This window comes from Dreissena polymorpha, chromosome 5 (genome assembly GCF_020536995.1).
Source record: "Dreissena polymorpha isolate Duluth1 chromosome 5, UMN_Dpol_1.0, whole genome shotgun sequence".
In the NCBI taxonomy this organism is placed as follows: Eukaryota; Metazoa; Mollusca; class Bivalvia; order Myida; family Dreissenidae; genus Dreissena; species Dreissena polymorpha.
Window position 1 is genome coordinate 79,373,534 of NC_068359.1, and position 17,403 is coordinate 79,390,936.

Here is a 17,403-nt window from a genome sequence, read left to right on the forward strand (position 1 = left end):
TTATGATGCACTTCCGTTGCTTCAGAAAATGGCGAGTGATTTACCTTGTCAACTTCTATGTACATAGTCGAACTTTTTTTTAAGCAGACGTTTTGTCGGAAGATTTTTAATGATTAAGTATGTGTTTGCATTAAAATAAACTACGGGTAACAAAAAAAAAAAAAAAAAATAATTATAATAAAAATTAAATATAAAGTTAATAATAAACATTGACATCGAGCACCTATGAATGAACTAGTCATTCTCGAATCAATAATGGAATTTGATTTTAGATTTTCTCAAGTGATACATATGCAGCACACAATTGACATCAATATTAAGTTAAACGCCGATTGTCTTGTTAAAATACGTCTAAAATTACATCATTGTTAAACACACGAATAGTTCATATAAATCCTTTGTTATTGTTTACATCGCTGATTTATTATCGAGACTATGCACCATTCTTTAAGGAGTGCGATATATATCGTATTATTCGCTAGGCTCAGCTAATCCATTCGTATGATACGGCATAAAACAAGCTTCTCATCTATTGCATACCAACGTTAAAATGTATGTGAAGAAGGAAAAAGCAGATACAAGAATGTTAATAACCAATTTGATTTGTTTAAAATGCCTGGTTACATATTCAGAAAAAAATATAATTGCGTTATTTAGAGGAATGAAACGTACTAATTGAATATTATTCTAGACTTTATAAACACATTTATCACACACACTCACACACAGCGTAAAATTTGTTTCAAGCTGTCCGGATATCAATAAAAGTAACAGTTTAGATACATTAGGGCGCCATGGTGCAGATAAGGTGTCCGCCTTGCGACCGGAATACCACGGGTTCAATTTCCTCTCTCACTTTCTTTAGTCTACACCTACTGGCTCTACCCATTAAAGGACTTGATAATGCATAGTTAAGGCTGTCGATGCAAAAGGGATTAAATGAATAAGATTAAACTTACCCAAACATGATATTACCGAAATAACCTTATGTTTTCGGACGCTTAAAAATAAATCTCTTTCGTGTCCGAAAATTTAAATATGAAAAATATTGAAAAATTACAGGTCTAATTGTTTTTTGCTTAAAATGAGGGAGCCCGAAAACTTGAGTAATTACGGTACTTACATTTTAATACAGTGCTAGTCATATCCCTCGGAAAACGTTTTACGAACAATGCATCACTCAGAGATCGTTGTAGTGTAATAGTGACACAATCAAATTTGAATCACCGCCAAGAAACTAACCATGATAAAAAACATCATCTGGTTATATTAAATACCATATATCCTGTAAAATGAAGCTTTATCAAAAATAAAAATTGAATGAAGATGATAACAATGAAAACACTTGATATATTATGATATGAATTTTAAATGTGAACATTAAAAAAAAATTAATTGTCAATATATTGACATAACTATATGTGAATTATGGTAGGTGATTGTGTAAAATCAATATAATTATTTCAAATTATTCCCGCAGTTTCCGTCATGGCTTATCCATAGACAGATAATAAATGCATTTGTTTATGTTTTGTATTTGTTGGTACAACTGACACGATGACAAACAAGTCTGATATAGTTCCACAATAAACATCATGTTTGTAATACATAGATTTCAACAATTGGTGTTTAACTAACACCAGGTGCAAGTTATACAATATTATGTAATGATCATTATGTTTTTAAATCTTATCAAATCATTTCAATATAAGCAGTCGAATAGAAATACAGATTGTTTTGAGTAGTTTAAATATATAAATACTCGAAAGTAGGGTTTTATATGACAATACGCTAATGTATACTATATAATATGTGTGTTACCATATAAATATCATCACAAAGAAACGAGATCATATGTGCTGTATTGTGGACAATCAGCAAATGTTTCTATTAAGATATATGTAACATTAAGAATGGAATATATTCGTGTCTACAATTATTCATATTGCGCACTTTCTTTAAAAAATCGAAATTGATTAATTTGATACGACGTTGCAAAGCCATTGGAATTAATTGGTAAAATAGTAGCTTGAATAATGTCTAAGGAACTTAAGTCTTTGTTCTCATAGTTGTTCTTCAAATCACGATTGTAACCACTTGACTTTGCACAAAAATTTATTGATGAGTAGTATCGGAAACGGAAATGCTTCACAATGAAGTTGGCAGTGTATAAGTTCACATTACGGCATTGATAAAACCAGGTGCTATGCGTGTCATCATGAGTTTCAATGTTACTCAGTCAGTACTGATAAGAATGCTCATTGTATCGGAATAATGGATAAAAGAACATAATGATCGTTGTTAACAATATAACATGATACAAGGATTCTTTTGTTTCAAGCTTTATGAAATATTTAATATACGTGATAACTTAATTTCATAATTTATAAACATATGTTTTATGCTCTGTATATTCCTGACTTATTTTAGTCATCAGCGATTAATCACATCACTTAAATTAAGTTATCGTGAATGATGATGCTCAACGTATACGCTTTCTTTAAAAGTATCTTGAAATTTAAATATAAACTACAATTCAAAAATAGGCAAGACCATCCATGCGTCCATATCCACATTGTGTTTAATTTTTATAATGGGTTATCAAGATGGAGTTCCTTAATACATGTGGGTTTCTAATTAAATGATCTACTTGTCGGTTTATTAAAAAGAAAATGCATATTATGAACATGTATGTATTAAAAGCATTGAGCATAACTTCACAAAATCAATGTCGAATACTTGGTGTTAACTAATGAATTGTTGTTACAACACGATTGTAGATAAGTGTATAATTTTAGTTAATACTATTAATGCGCTGTCCACTGATAATTATTAACAAAAACGTTTTTAATACCAGATTTTTGTACGATAAAATAATGTTTTAATAAACGATTGCGTCCGGTCATTATATATATCGTTGTCCATTTAGACTTAGGCAAAAGGGTATAATTGCCCTTCAAAAACCCACGAGAACATACATAAATGCTGAGTTTCTGTTTGGGATATATGTATATGCAATTCTAGCACATCCGTACAACCTCGTCACATGTGAGTTTTGTTTGCATCAATCATACCGGACATATTAGGTGTCCACTGGTATTCGGTTTCCCTCACCGAAAGTAAAAACATTTTTGGGAAACTTTTGTCTGGATTATTAAGCTGTAAATACAATTATTCATCACATTATTACGTATATCAAGTAATTGAGGCGTGTTGGGTGACCCTCATATAACTTGCATTTTCCATATTGTAAGAGCAAATCGATTACATCGGCAGAGCATCAATGATCACGTGATAGTCTGGAAACAATGTGTGTTCACACACGTCACAAAATAAGATCATTCGCACACTATTTCAGAAAATAGCTTATATATAAAAACAACAACACTTGCTTGGTAGTTTATAATTCTGTTACACATCATATTAGTTAAACTTTAATGATTGTTTTAACTTGGAATATAATAGCGGTTTTCATATAGTTTTAGGCGGTTTATTTGGGGTATAAAGTCACACTAATTCGTAAGTGGCTAAAGAAGCGCAACTATACCATTTATACTAGGAAAACATATATCTGGAATCATATCTGAGCAATTCATGCTTTATTTCACTAGAAATTTTACACAACTGAAACGTCATGTTCAATCGTCTATGTTGTTACACAAATATGCGACAATATGTTGACACTTAAGCAAAATACTCGTTAAAAAATCGGTAAGTATTTCCATAAATATATTGTAGTGAGTTTATTCGTTATTTATACATGATGATATATTTATCGAAACTATTAATTTTCTGTTATATTTTATGAATATGTTTTATTTTATGAATGTTCCTTCCCGTAAGTAAAATAAAAAATGTATTAGATTCTACCGACCATATCCTTTAAGGATTACATCAATAGCTCTTTGTCATATTTTTGTTCTCAATTGTTTAAAGGAAAATAAACTCGTGTTTACCGTTTTTGCTACCAATGACTACTAATGTTTAACACAATGGCCCAGAGGCAAGGACTGGGGGCAGAACGTTCTATAACACGAATACATCTTTTTCTAAAACGATACGAATACATCTTTCTCTTTAACGATTCAGCTGTCTAAAGTCTTGGCAAACGCTGACTATATTTATTCTACAATTCTAATTGACACCGTGTTAATGTAATTTCCCGGAACATTAAACAGAAAATTCAAAACAAATTTTACAGAGGAAAATGTAACATAACAATCTAGTCATAATCAAACACACACAATGCACAGTTAGCTATATTTAAGAAAATACGTCACTTCACAGACTACACTCACTCCCTTGAAATACAACAGGAGTAGCCAATGTCCTAATTGATGCAACTTTTCTGAACGATGCCCAACTTTCACCTTAATTGATATTCATATGACTCTTGTTCAACAGTGCTAGGACATATATTATGAATTTTAAGATATATGAAATAATGCGTTTGCGAATAAGAATTACTGGTTCTCTTTAATTATCCTTGAATGCGTCACTACACCGGGCTTTGCTCAGCAGATGTTAATCATCTTCTGAAAAACACGTTTGTGTTAATACCTTTGCATTTCTTCGAAGACACAACATGCGTTAGTACGTGAAAAAGTCCTTGAAAATCTCGTAAACGCAGGTAGTCCCTCTGTTTTGCCTATAGAAGTAATACGCAATTTCGAACCGTGTAAATTCCACATGCTATCTAAGTCAAAGTAGAAATTCCGGCGTTGTCCTCTTAGTAAAGATCTTATCTAGCGGCTATATTGGCAATCACATGCTTGATGGTAAATTGCAATTTAATTTACAACATCCTGAAATGGGCATAATTAAATTTGTACAGAACCATGTGTCCCTGTCAATGTGCAGTAAACACCGTGTTGGATAATGCTACGATATTTTAGGCCATATTATGCTGGGCACCAACCTCTGCCATCTATCACATCATAGATTATTAAAATTGTCGGCATATGGTATTACTCTAATGCATTTGTGAATTAGCAAATGATTAGTTAAAGCTTCTACACATTTAATTATCACTTCATTGTCATTATTAAAGTATTTTTTCTATTTATTTAAAGTTACATGAAACACCGATTATTAATCATTACCTCAAGTACCTGTTATGCGGTAGCACGTTAGTTAAATATGGGTAGATGATAACAATTTGATATGAACAAGTATACACAATGGATGACCTAGAAACCATACTTCTGTAAACATATAGAATTCTTCATATTAAATAACCATTTACAAGCATAACAAACGCTGTTTGCGTGTTTTTCGAAGAACAATATGTTCAAATCGACTTTTATGAAAACAAACAAAATATTTTTCTTGGAAAAGTGAACAAGTGTACAGCTGCTTTAACTAAAAGACCAGCGATTGTTTATAAGAATGTCTCTCCTATACATGTTTGTTGCGTTTCTTTATTCCTATATATTAATCCTTATGTCTATTCAGTAATGACCGTGTTTTGACATTGAGTTAAGAACTTGACTTTGTATACATGGACCAGTTTCTTATACGAGCTATTTCGTTTTATCTTTTTTAAAACTTAGGACACGGTATTTGAAAATCAATGAATACTTTTTAAACGATAATTTAATTCATAATTGGAATGATAGATTGTGCAACTCACGTAGAGCAAATTTGACTAAATATAATGCCGATTATAAATTTCAGCCTTATTTAGATATGTGCACAATTCAAAAAATTCGTATAAGGTTTTTTTCAGAATAAGGTTGTTCTTCACATAGATTGAATGTGAAAAGTGGAAGATGGACCAAACCTAATCCCGTCCCTATAGGCGAAAGAACGTATGTACTTTATTAGAAGATGAATTTCACTTTGTTTTAGAGTGTAGAATGTACTCAGAATTAAGATCTCAGTAGATACCATTTCATTACAGAAACGGACATAATATGCACAAGTTTAGTGAATTACTAACACCTGAAAATGTCGCGTTGCTTCACAAACTATGATATTATATAACCACCATCCGGATGATTTAATGTAAGTTCAAATGTTCTTTGGTCTAAGCAACACCATGAGCAATACAAGATCACATACCCTTATCAATACATTGTGGTCATTCCTTTTGTGTCATGTTTATGTTACGCAAAATGATCATATAATAATTAAAAATCTCCAGTGTGGGCCGTATATATTACTGGCACTTTAATATAAACATGTCCATTATCTTTGCCAACTAATTGGTATAGCGGTTATAAGACAAATTTTATTTCTTGGCACCACGATAAGCATTTTTTTTGTGAAATTTTTTTTATAACAAATGTTATGATTGGAGTACCTGAAAAAATTGGTGTTTCTGTATTTATGACTTGCACAATTATTAACCTTCGTGTCACACTTGTTCAGGAGATTTTCGGAATATGTACTGAATGCTGATTGTTTTCATAAATTAAAGGCCAAGGAGGATTATAAACATATTTTATGGAGTTAAATCATTATTGGCGAGGGATAATAACATTTTTCAAGTAATAGCAAAATAACACATATCGATGATATACTTTTCTTTTATTAAGAAAATATCAATACTATCAAGCAGATGCACATATACTTAGTATGATCGATACATTATCTTAGCAATGTTCAAATTGTTTTATGATGTCAAAAACATTTGTTATTACTTTTACAAAGGAATGAAACTATATTTGACCTCAATATCAGCATCTGTTTCATATCATGGTATATATGAAGAAAGAATACTAAATGCATATTTAATATACTGGTACTGTTCTGTTCCTGTTACTGCTACAATTCTTTTTATGTTACCAGAATGCTTCCTGATAACATATACTTTCTGTAACACTGACTCACATAAGTGTACCATAATAACATATTGTAATTAACACTTTATGTTGTATGATGATTTCTTGTTTTATATATTTTTCATTAACATCAATTAAGAAAAATACAAATCAGAAATGCATTTCTCGTTGTGCATCACTTATGTTTTAAAACACATCATTTGCATAAAAATCATAAATGAAGTATACAAAAGATGCAAAAAATAATATTGTGTGTGTGGGGGGGAGTATCTCACATTTATACATGTCACATATAGGACATTGCAAACATACTTAATTAAATATTATTACTAATATACAGGCATCAATATTTGCCTTCGATTCAATATATTGAAATTTGAGTATGTTTTTTAACATTAAATTCCAATGTCCCAAACAAACTCAATTATAACTGGAAGGAAGTGAACTACAAAGTTACAAAGCAGTTTTTTTAACATTTGTACATTCAAGTTTATAAACCTCGGCATATACTAAATATCAAAATCAATGTCTTCTTAAAAAACTTAAACATTTCAGCCAGATTGAAAGTAAACACACAAAGGGCTGCCCATATGCATATCAATGCCATGAACCCAGTTTTCAACATTTTATGAGTTGTTCTATACTTTATATAATTGTACGATCCCAAACCATGTCACAGGTTAGCCATGTACGCACATACTATCGGCCTCCTTACAAACAATTTTTCTTTTAAGTACGAGTAATCTTGATCGTATTGGTTCATACTAAAGCAAGCAAGATCAGAATGCAAGCAACCAATTAAAAAAGAAAGCACAATACCACCTTCAAAATTTAAGTTATTCAGTTTCATGATCAGGTCTTAAAAAAACTTCTTAACATGTTTTCTATTTATATGAAATATCCTTAAATGTATATATTAACAAATCTATAATGTGATGAATAGTCTAAATTAATTTTAATACAAAGAAAAAAAGTTGATTACAAATTGTTGGCATCCCCAGGATTTGAACCCAGGTAATATGGAAGGGATAACCTATGCTCCGTGAAGGATTGAGTCATTACGGAAAAACATAATAGATATGTTATATGTGTATTTTACATGCCATCAAGGAAGACTTTATTATAATTTGAACGATTTAGAATCATACATTAATGAATCAATATTTAAATAACATATAGATTGTTGAAATGCATATGCATCTATGACAATAATTATGAAAATCTTAGTTTTAGAAAACTGTGAGGGAGTCTCTTTGGCTTTCGTAACATTTCAACTGTAACGTGCAATAAAAATGTCGCACACAAACCAATCTAGGGTTGGAGATGCAGACTTTATGGAGCCAAGCGTCACATGCTACCCAGTATATTGTACAATGAAAATCTTTGTAATAGACTAAGAAACACAGATAGGTTTGATACCCTCCATGAACAAGAAGACATTTCACATACTCCCGATAAACTATCACATGTGGTTGTCTCAATATAGTAAATCCGAATATTTCCTGAAAACTATACAATAAAATGCATTATACATTAGAAAAAAACATCATACGTTTATTATAAGAAAATATTATAGTATATTTAGTAATCAAACAAAAATAATTTATTTAAAAAAGAACTATGTGTATGGGCCATGAATTTTAAAGTAAAAAGTATAAATGTATTTTACATAATAATGATACCATCACACTATTACACTGAAAAACAAAACTATTACTAGAAAGTAATATACTGGACAAAAGAGCATGTTTTATTTCATTATATGACACATGCATTGATTTCAAAATGTGAAGTCATTTTGTTTAACCTGATTGCCAGGGCCGGTTGACAAACCAAGAGAGACTCCACTACACAAATCAATTTGTTTATGTTCATGATATGGTGATTTATATTATGCTTTATATATTATATGAAAATGTCAGAGTCTTAAAACCTATGCAGCAACAGAAAGTTTTATTGACTATGTTCAAACATTCCCCAATTATTTTACTAAATAAAATTAAGTTCAATGCAGATGTTCAGAGATTATAATAATGTAATCATCAGTTTCAAGATAATTTATTTCCAGCAAGGCAAATTTTCATTGCGCTGTTTGTTGGTGGGTGAGGATTTTGACTCCGATGTGTTCATGCCATTTTTAACGAATATTTCTCTGTGGCACATGAACTTATTGCAACAAATATTTTGGTAGATCAATCAGAAACAATGGTCATGCGCCGTAATGAACTAACCTGAGACCCTAAGGAACTTATCCATTCGGACAAGGTAGAGATCAAACTAATGAACGTACTTTACGAAACATAAATATTACATTAATAGACTTTTTATTTTATTTTGATCGCGGCTGAGATATCATAAGAACTAATGTTCTTACCGAGGTTCATGCATATATGACAAAGTAAGTTACTTCAAAAGTATAAACATTCTTTTTCGTTTAACCTAGTGACCTTAACTTGTTTAGCTCACATGTCAGCCTTGATTTAGTTGGGCCAAATGTTCTGACCAAGTTTCATAAAATTTGGCAACTAAAAGCAGTGCGTTAACAAGGTTTCACTATAGCAATATCAGCAAATCTGCCCCCAGTCAGCCTTGTTTTTCAAGGAACTGCAACCCTTTTTTAAATGTTAGACGAAATACAAGTATAACAAATTACCTGACTAAGTTTCATGAAGATTGGAATGAACATGTGACTTCTAGAGTGTACTAGAAGTCACATTTAGAGTTTAATATTCTACACATTTCTATAGCCATATGAGGGAAACTTCCCCGCCCCATGCAGCAATTAATGGTTTTCAATTGACCCCAACTATTTTTAACTCGCACCATATTGATATATACGCACCCATGAATTTACATGTTGAAATCTTGTAGTGTACCTGAGTTAAAGTCTTGATAAGTTACATAATAGAAACATACAAAAGGCAATACCTCTAAGTAAAGAAAGTAAAGGGGTATGGTTTTTGTACATGACACCTCCACCCATTGATTTCTAAACATACATTAAGTTTCATGTTGAAATGTTGTATACTATCTGAGATATGGCCCTAAAAAGTTCAATCATACAGCACATAAGGGCAATAACTCTTATTTAAAAAAGTGAAGGGTTATGGTTCTTAAGCATGGCACTTTGCCTCTTTAATATAAATACACCCATGAAGTGCTATGTTGAAATCATGCATGCTATCTGAGATAAAACCCTAAAAATAAATTAAAATACATAAAAAAGGATAATAACTCTTATTACAAAAGGATAGGGTTATGGTTCTTGTGCAAGGTACTTCTCCCAATTTTTATATATACACATATAAAGTTTCATGTTGATTTATTTGATAGTGTCTGAGATATAGCCCTACAAAGTTTTGAGAAAGACGGATGTCCAGATGGACATACTGACGGATTGTCAGATAGCAATTAAAACGGTTGGACAAGCTCAATGCTTTATCCATTGACCGTTGGCAGGGAATATAAAGTGTTCTGACCAAGTTTCATGAAGATTTGACCAAAAAGGTGACTTCTTGAGTTTTTCAAAAGGTTTTACCATAGCCTTATAAGGAAAACCTGTCACGCCATAGGGCGGACATGGTTTCCAATGAAACGTAACAATTTTCAAACTCAGCAGAGAAATCATTAGAACAATTAGTAAGTAACTTTAGTAACTTCTAGAGTGTAAACAAGGTTTCACTACAGCCATATAAGGAAAACTGCACCGCCCCATAGAGGACAATCTTTTTCAACTAACACAGTGCTCCAGCCAAGGTTTGAAAAGGTCAGGGGGATATTTTGTCAAAAGGGCATTTTCGAGTGCGCAGTATTTTGTCGCAAGTGTAGTTTCGAGCGCACTGTATTATTCAGATAACTCCCCGGATAGCATATTCATTTTTATATTCTTAATAAAATTGTTTGAATGTATTTTTCCATTATTATTCAACCAATGCGAATAAAATGTCTACAATGTGGACTAATTACTAACAATTTGAAAGGGATTTAATAATTATAATATATAAATTGAATTGTCCTGTGTATGGATTTTAATTGTTTTGTTACTTTCATCAGCATTAAACATGAAACATTTTTAAACAGTTTAATGCATGTAACAAACTTATTGCATACAGTTTTAAATAAAATTCATTTCACTGACAAGTGATCTTCGAATTGAAACAAAATGAAGCGTTTCAATTTTTCAACTAACTTAAGTTGAAAAGTGAAAGTATATTAACAACAGAAAATATTTTTCTCAATTTGAATACTGTTATCCATTTCAAAATATTTAGGAAAAATATGTTATATGTTTAAAGTACAAGAGATGTTGTTTTTTAACATTAATCAGATCTTATTTATAAAGTAGAAAAGATTTACATTGTGTCCTTCCTTACATCATACAACGCACAAACAAAGAGAAATAACTCTAGCATCCATGTTTTTAAGAACAACAACCATATCCAAACCCGGTCAAGAAAAGTCAAGACCATAAGAAACTTTATCTTCATGATCGATGACGAGTAGGTCATGACAGTTGTGTATCGTGTTATTTCTTAAAAAAATGATTGCTATTTGTAACACTATTGCATGATAGTATATTTCCAGAAATGAAATTCATTTCTGCGCAAATAAGATCAAGTTCATTATAATCGCTGCAAAATTGATGAAGTGATGGCTATTCAAAGCGATGCACCCGGTTTTCGAGTCATTTCGACTTGAATTCCTTGTAATATACATATTTGATAGTTTAATTGTTTTCAGAGAAATTGATGTTTCGTTATAATTTGAATAGTTATCATTTAAAATGATGTTTTCACTAAGTAATATCATAGCAACACGCTAACCACCTGTGATTTAATAGATCAACTTTATTAAACCTGTGGAAGAGCAAATTATATGCATTTTTTGTTGTTGTAAATACATGGAAATTTGCTAAGCCAATTACATAGAATATTAAGCCTTGCATCTTTATTTTGTACTGAATTATAAATAAATCTAATATATAAGAACTACGATGAAATATAATGTAGATTCCTCTCATTATTGTAACAAATGTATTTCTGTGGTACATGTTACTATTATGTTAGGACTTTATTATTGTATTGAAATATACACGTGAAAATTTACCATTTTGCTTAGAAGTAATTACAATTAAATTATATATTGTATATACGATTAATTATTGAAAGTGCAAATGGTGGACATTTATTATTGGTAGTTATCATTCATATTGTTTAAATGTAACCTAGTAAGAGGTGGATAATTGCTATAATTGTGACAGGAAATTAACCTTATAAACATCTGGATAATGTGCTGGTTTTGAAGACATAACTAAGTCTCTGCAGAAATTACTAAAAAAAACTCTGACCACACACATGTACAATAATATTCGAATAAAATATCTTTACTTTACCATACCGTTTTCCATTCCTTTATGAAGGTCAAATCTCAACAGTCCCTAAGATTGCTAAACACTGAGAACGGCTCAAGAATCTGGTGTATGTAATATTTCGAGATAAGACAGAAAAAAGGCAATATTTAAAGGAGATGCAGCATTGACATTTTCTCTGACAAACCTTAAGAGAAATAGTTTACAAATTTAAACTTATAATCCTTTGAACAAATTAACAGAGCAAATAAAGAAAAGTCAATAAACACAGTGTATGCAATGTTGATAAGGATAAAAGTTGTTATTATGATGACTTTTCTTTCTAATGATTACATGATTATAACTAACAGTGATTTTTGGCAGACCAACTATACATGTGCCATAATAATGATGCTGATTAAGGAGTAAGTTGTAGTTACTTGTGATTCCGCATGACACGTAGAATATGATAATTACCCAGCTAGCAAACAATTATCAGGCTGCCTTCGGTCCGATCTCGTTCTTATATAGGCCCAATATCGACAAAACAGCAGGCCGTTATGGTTTTTCCAATTGGCATTTGCTCGGCCCGTCGGCCCGTTTTCAGTTATATTTCATGTTCTCATCGCCTTAATAAAAATATTAAAAATTGCACAATGATATTTTTGATAAATTACTAAGAAGAAAATGATTATAATTCCAAATGTTGTGTTTCGAAAAACAGACATTTATAAGGACAATCAATAGTAATTCACTAACATGATTCAATAGTTTTTCAACAGTGAGTTTTTCCTCTTCTTATTTCAAATAATAAACAAGACCAATAGCCGAAGTGGACAAAGTTTTACATCACTGTTCACAAATAGAAAACATATGAACCAGCATATATCATTCTATTGCATATACAATTTCTATATATTTTTTTATAATATTACCCAAATAAAAAGAAAACAAAGACAAAAGAAAGTGGAGTACGACAATTTTATAATTTAAACGACAGTTCAGGATATCAAGGGTATTTTACAGGTTATATATTTGTCAATGCAATCATAAATTTATAATTTTATTAAATTATATTTTATTTCAAAGGATTTTTATAGAAATCAATAAGAAAGTAATATTACTATTTTTTCCATAATATTTATTAATACTTCTAACATTTGTTTAAAACATTTCTTGTAAAATACACAGAAAGTGTATCATACTATTCTTTATAGCAATGACATGTGTATAATACTGATGTAATATACTGATGTATACGCCTTATTCTAGCCTACCTATTAGTCTTGAAGCACAAAAACAACAATAATGAACAATCATATCCAATAAATACAATAACACCAACTATTAACGGCATTTTTACTGTAGTCTACTAAGATTGTCTATCCCTAAGAAACATTGCAGTCTTAAGGCTGATTACACAATATGTCATAAGATAAATAGTTTGTCTAAAATAATCTAGACACTCCATGACTAGTAAAGAAACAACGACCGTGTCTTAAAACAATGTGTAAACTCAAAACAAAGTAATGCATTTTACGACTCTACGAAGCAGATATTGCAAACCTTTTTTAATTGTTAAGGTTTAAATATCACAAGAATTTACTTTTCGAAGTTATACAATAGTAAAAACAAACGTTTAAGTATGTTTGTGTCTATTTTCACTTAAATGTCACATATCCCCTGCCTGAACTGTTTCTTATTTAGTTCACGTATATTAAACCACGTATAGAGAATAATAGGTAAGTGTTGATTATAGATAAGGTTTATCATGCGAGGCTAAGAAAACAAAAAGTACGAGCCTTTGCGAGTGCTTTTTCGTTTTCGTGCCGAGCATGATAAACCTGATCTATAATTAACACTAACCTATTTTTATATTTATCCAACTTTTAATTCAGTAAACTTTTTTTTTAAACAAAATTAGTTTTCATGAGTGTTTGTCGTACTTTGATAATGACTGTAGTGTAACCAAGGTCAGTGTATTACTCCGCGTTCCAAAAATAACCGCTGATCAAATAATCATTTTTTTAAATCAGAATATCGTTCTGTAACAAAGAGTCGAGCGTTATTAATGACAATTTTTATCATATTGAATTGCAAATCTTAAAGTTTTATAATATCAATATGACATTAAGTTGTTATATACAAGGAACTACATTTGTTTACAACGTAGTCTAACACCACACACAATTCACTTTCGATATCAAACTATCAACTCGATCACGAGGTGCACAATATTTGCTTCTTTGTTATTATATGAGGTTATTTCGTGACGTAATAACAAAGATAACTTGGATTTAAGCTTATGATATACATTAACATTTTGAATGTGGAAAGTGGCACCGAAGAATTGTGAGGCAAAGTTGTTCGAACTAGAGGATGACATATGCTGGTGAAGTGGCAGGGTGGGGAGAACATCAAAAACAATTTGTTTGACGGTATACAGTGGGTGTCTAGGCTGCATTTCGGCCATATTTTCAGTGCATGAAGGTGAACAAGAGCAAGCTGTTGGATTGTTACTGGACTGAGCAAGAATGTTTGACAACTTTTGCTTCTGTTCAACAGATAAGTTGGAATAATTGGTTATTGATTGGACATTTTTGTGCCCTGTAATGGCCATGGTTTCAGTGGGTTGAATGTTTGCATTTCGGAGTTTTTGGACCAGGAATTTGCGAACTGAGTGGTTCGTTATTCTCTTGTGCTCGGAAAAGACGGCTTCTTTTGCCATGGCCTTCAGCATCTGACCTAGCTTGTTGACACCCAATTGTTTACGCATGAACCACTGGGATGCAGTGTCATTTGTGCGTATTGCCAGGTATTTCTTGGTCCAGACGATTGTTTTCTACGGTCAAAGGGGAGCAACTCGAACTGACTTCTTCAAAGGGGAGCAACTACAACAGAACATATTTGCAACATAGTGTTAAATTTACCTAATACTAGAGGTTTAATGACAATTAATGACAACAAATACGTTGTTTACTACTTTTCTTTGTTTTAAGGTCATTAAGATTGACAAACATTTGACATTGTTTTTATTATTGATGCACTTTGCAAATAAAGGTGACGAGGTGCGTGGCAAAAAGTAGTCCCGGTTCGGCAGTTGATGACGTCATTTCGTGCCGTTGATTATAGCCTTGCCGTTGATTATAAATGAAATTTAATAAACACGGCTTTAATCAACCGAATTCGCTGTAAAAGTGGAATAAAATAATGTTCGTTGATACAAGTTTTACTTGAAGTACGTGTGATCACATATGTGTCCTCACGAGGATTGTTTAGAATTTATTATTTTGTCATCGAAACAAAATTTTGATATTTAATCTCGATGCAGTTTTCTTCTTTCCATACATTTAAATGGCAATGTTATATCTGAGTCATGCGAACATTGGTCTTATGGCATATGAAGTAAGCGTAGCTCAACCCCAGCCTGCGCATTTGCACAGTCTGGTCAGGGGCTACGCTTTCCGCTATAAAAAGTTCCATTTTCGCATATGTGGATGTTTAAAAATCATATTGCGTCTACTAAATAGACCATCAAACCATGATACTTAGAGAAGAATATTGAAGTCACAATGTGCTATTTATTGAAAAGTGGAAAATTATGTTAACCTATTCTGACTTGCAGGAAAGATTTTAAGATTTTCAGGCAGACTGACCGAACACGTCCACATATGTGGCTAGTAATTAAACGATTTTACCTCTATCATTGACCCTACTCTATTTTGGTAGTTTTGTCTCAAAATGTAAAGAATTTACTGATAGGTTTTTATTAATTTCTCTACCACACATGCCAGGCGTCTCAATCACAACGTGAAGGTCCTGCTTTTGAGGAATATGTACCAGCGTCCCAATATGAGACAATTTATCCCGACATTCGTAAAAACGTACTAGTTATAACTTCACAATAAAATTCGCTGTTAAATTAGATATGTGTGGCTTATGTTTAGCATCGCGTATCCCTTTATCACCCCCTATTGACAAACCATCTCTACTAATCGAGTGAACATATTATGGGGTTCGCTAATTGCTAAAGATAGACATCGTAGTGAAATACAAGCCAACTGCTTTTGTATTTCATGGCCAAAGGCGGTATTCTGTGTGATATACAACCAGAGGCTAAACAACTCCCAAATCAACGATTGTGTATAACAAACACATTGATGTTATACATAAATTCACATTCATTTTTCGAATGTTTTTCATAAAATAATGTGTACATATTGCAAACATCTTAATTTAATTGACGATTGGTTGAATAAAAACAGGGGAGCCAAAACAAACGTTAAGCATGCACATCCAACTGCAAGATATACACTTGTTCAATTGAGGCCTCTCTCCCAATTGAATGTTAAATAGAGGCATGCCCACAATTGACTTTATGGAGTATTTAGTTTAGTGAAAATGTGTGTTTACTTCCAGAAAATAAAGAATGTTTGTGTTCATGAAATTCTAAAATGCATATTTGGTCAATATTGGCCAGAAATAATGAGTTTTGCTAAGTAATATACTGATTACTGACTAATACGATTGATTGCTTTAAGCGCCATGCTTTTTGGTCCTATGCCCTGATATTTTCATGGAATGTCCTGATTTGGATTTGAAACATTCTGGTATGTATGTTGTGTTATTTGATATCTTAAAAACAATACTGTGTTATCAACATAATGCATTTATTAATAGTACAATCAAAATGATGACTATCCGTCATATATGGATGGCTAAGACAATGCCTTCTTTGAATAAGCCTGTCACAAATGAATTCATACATATTTTTTTGGCTGTATTTTGTTTTTAGACATTAGATAAATGATTGCAAAGCAATTATATTACTTATGTTTTAATCGTTTTTAGCCAGTATCCATAGTCAATTCAACTCTTTCAGTGGCCGAATTACGCGGCCGATCTCATAGCCAGTTTTGCTTGATTTTCCTTGCACACTTATTAATGCATGACAAAAAAGAAGTGGCGCCCGTGATTAACGGCCGTGAATTAGTAAATTAGTAAACAAGACGTTTAACGCATCGGTTTAAAATAAATATGAAAGAACCATGGTTAATGTGAAGATACATTATCACTGAAGATCTACATCGAGTTCTATGCAAAGAATGTCATTTAAGTAAATAGCAATAATATTTTAATAAGTAATCGTTGCTTACCTTAGATTGTTATCTGATATTAATCATGACCATGATCGAATTTAAGTTCACACTACTTGCATGCGTGATTCGCTTTATCCGGCCTATTCACAATCTGACAAAATCACGCTTTACA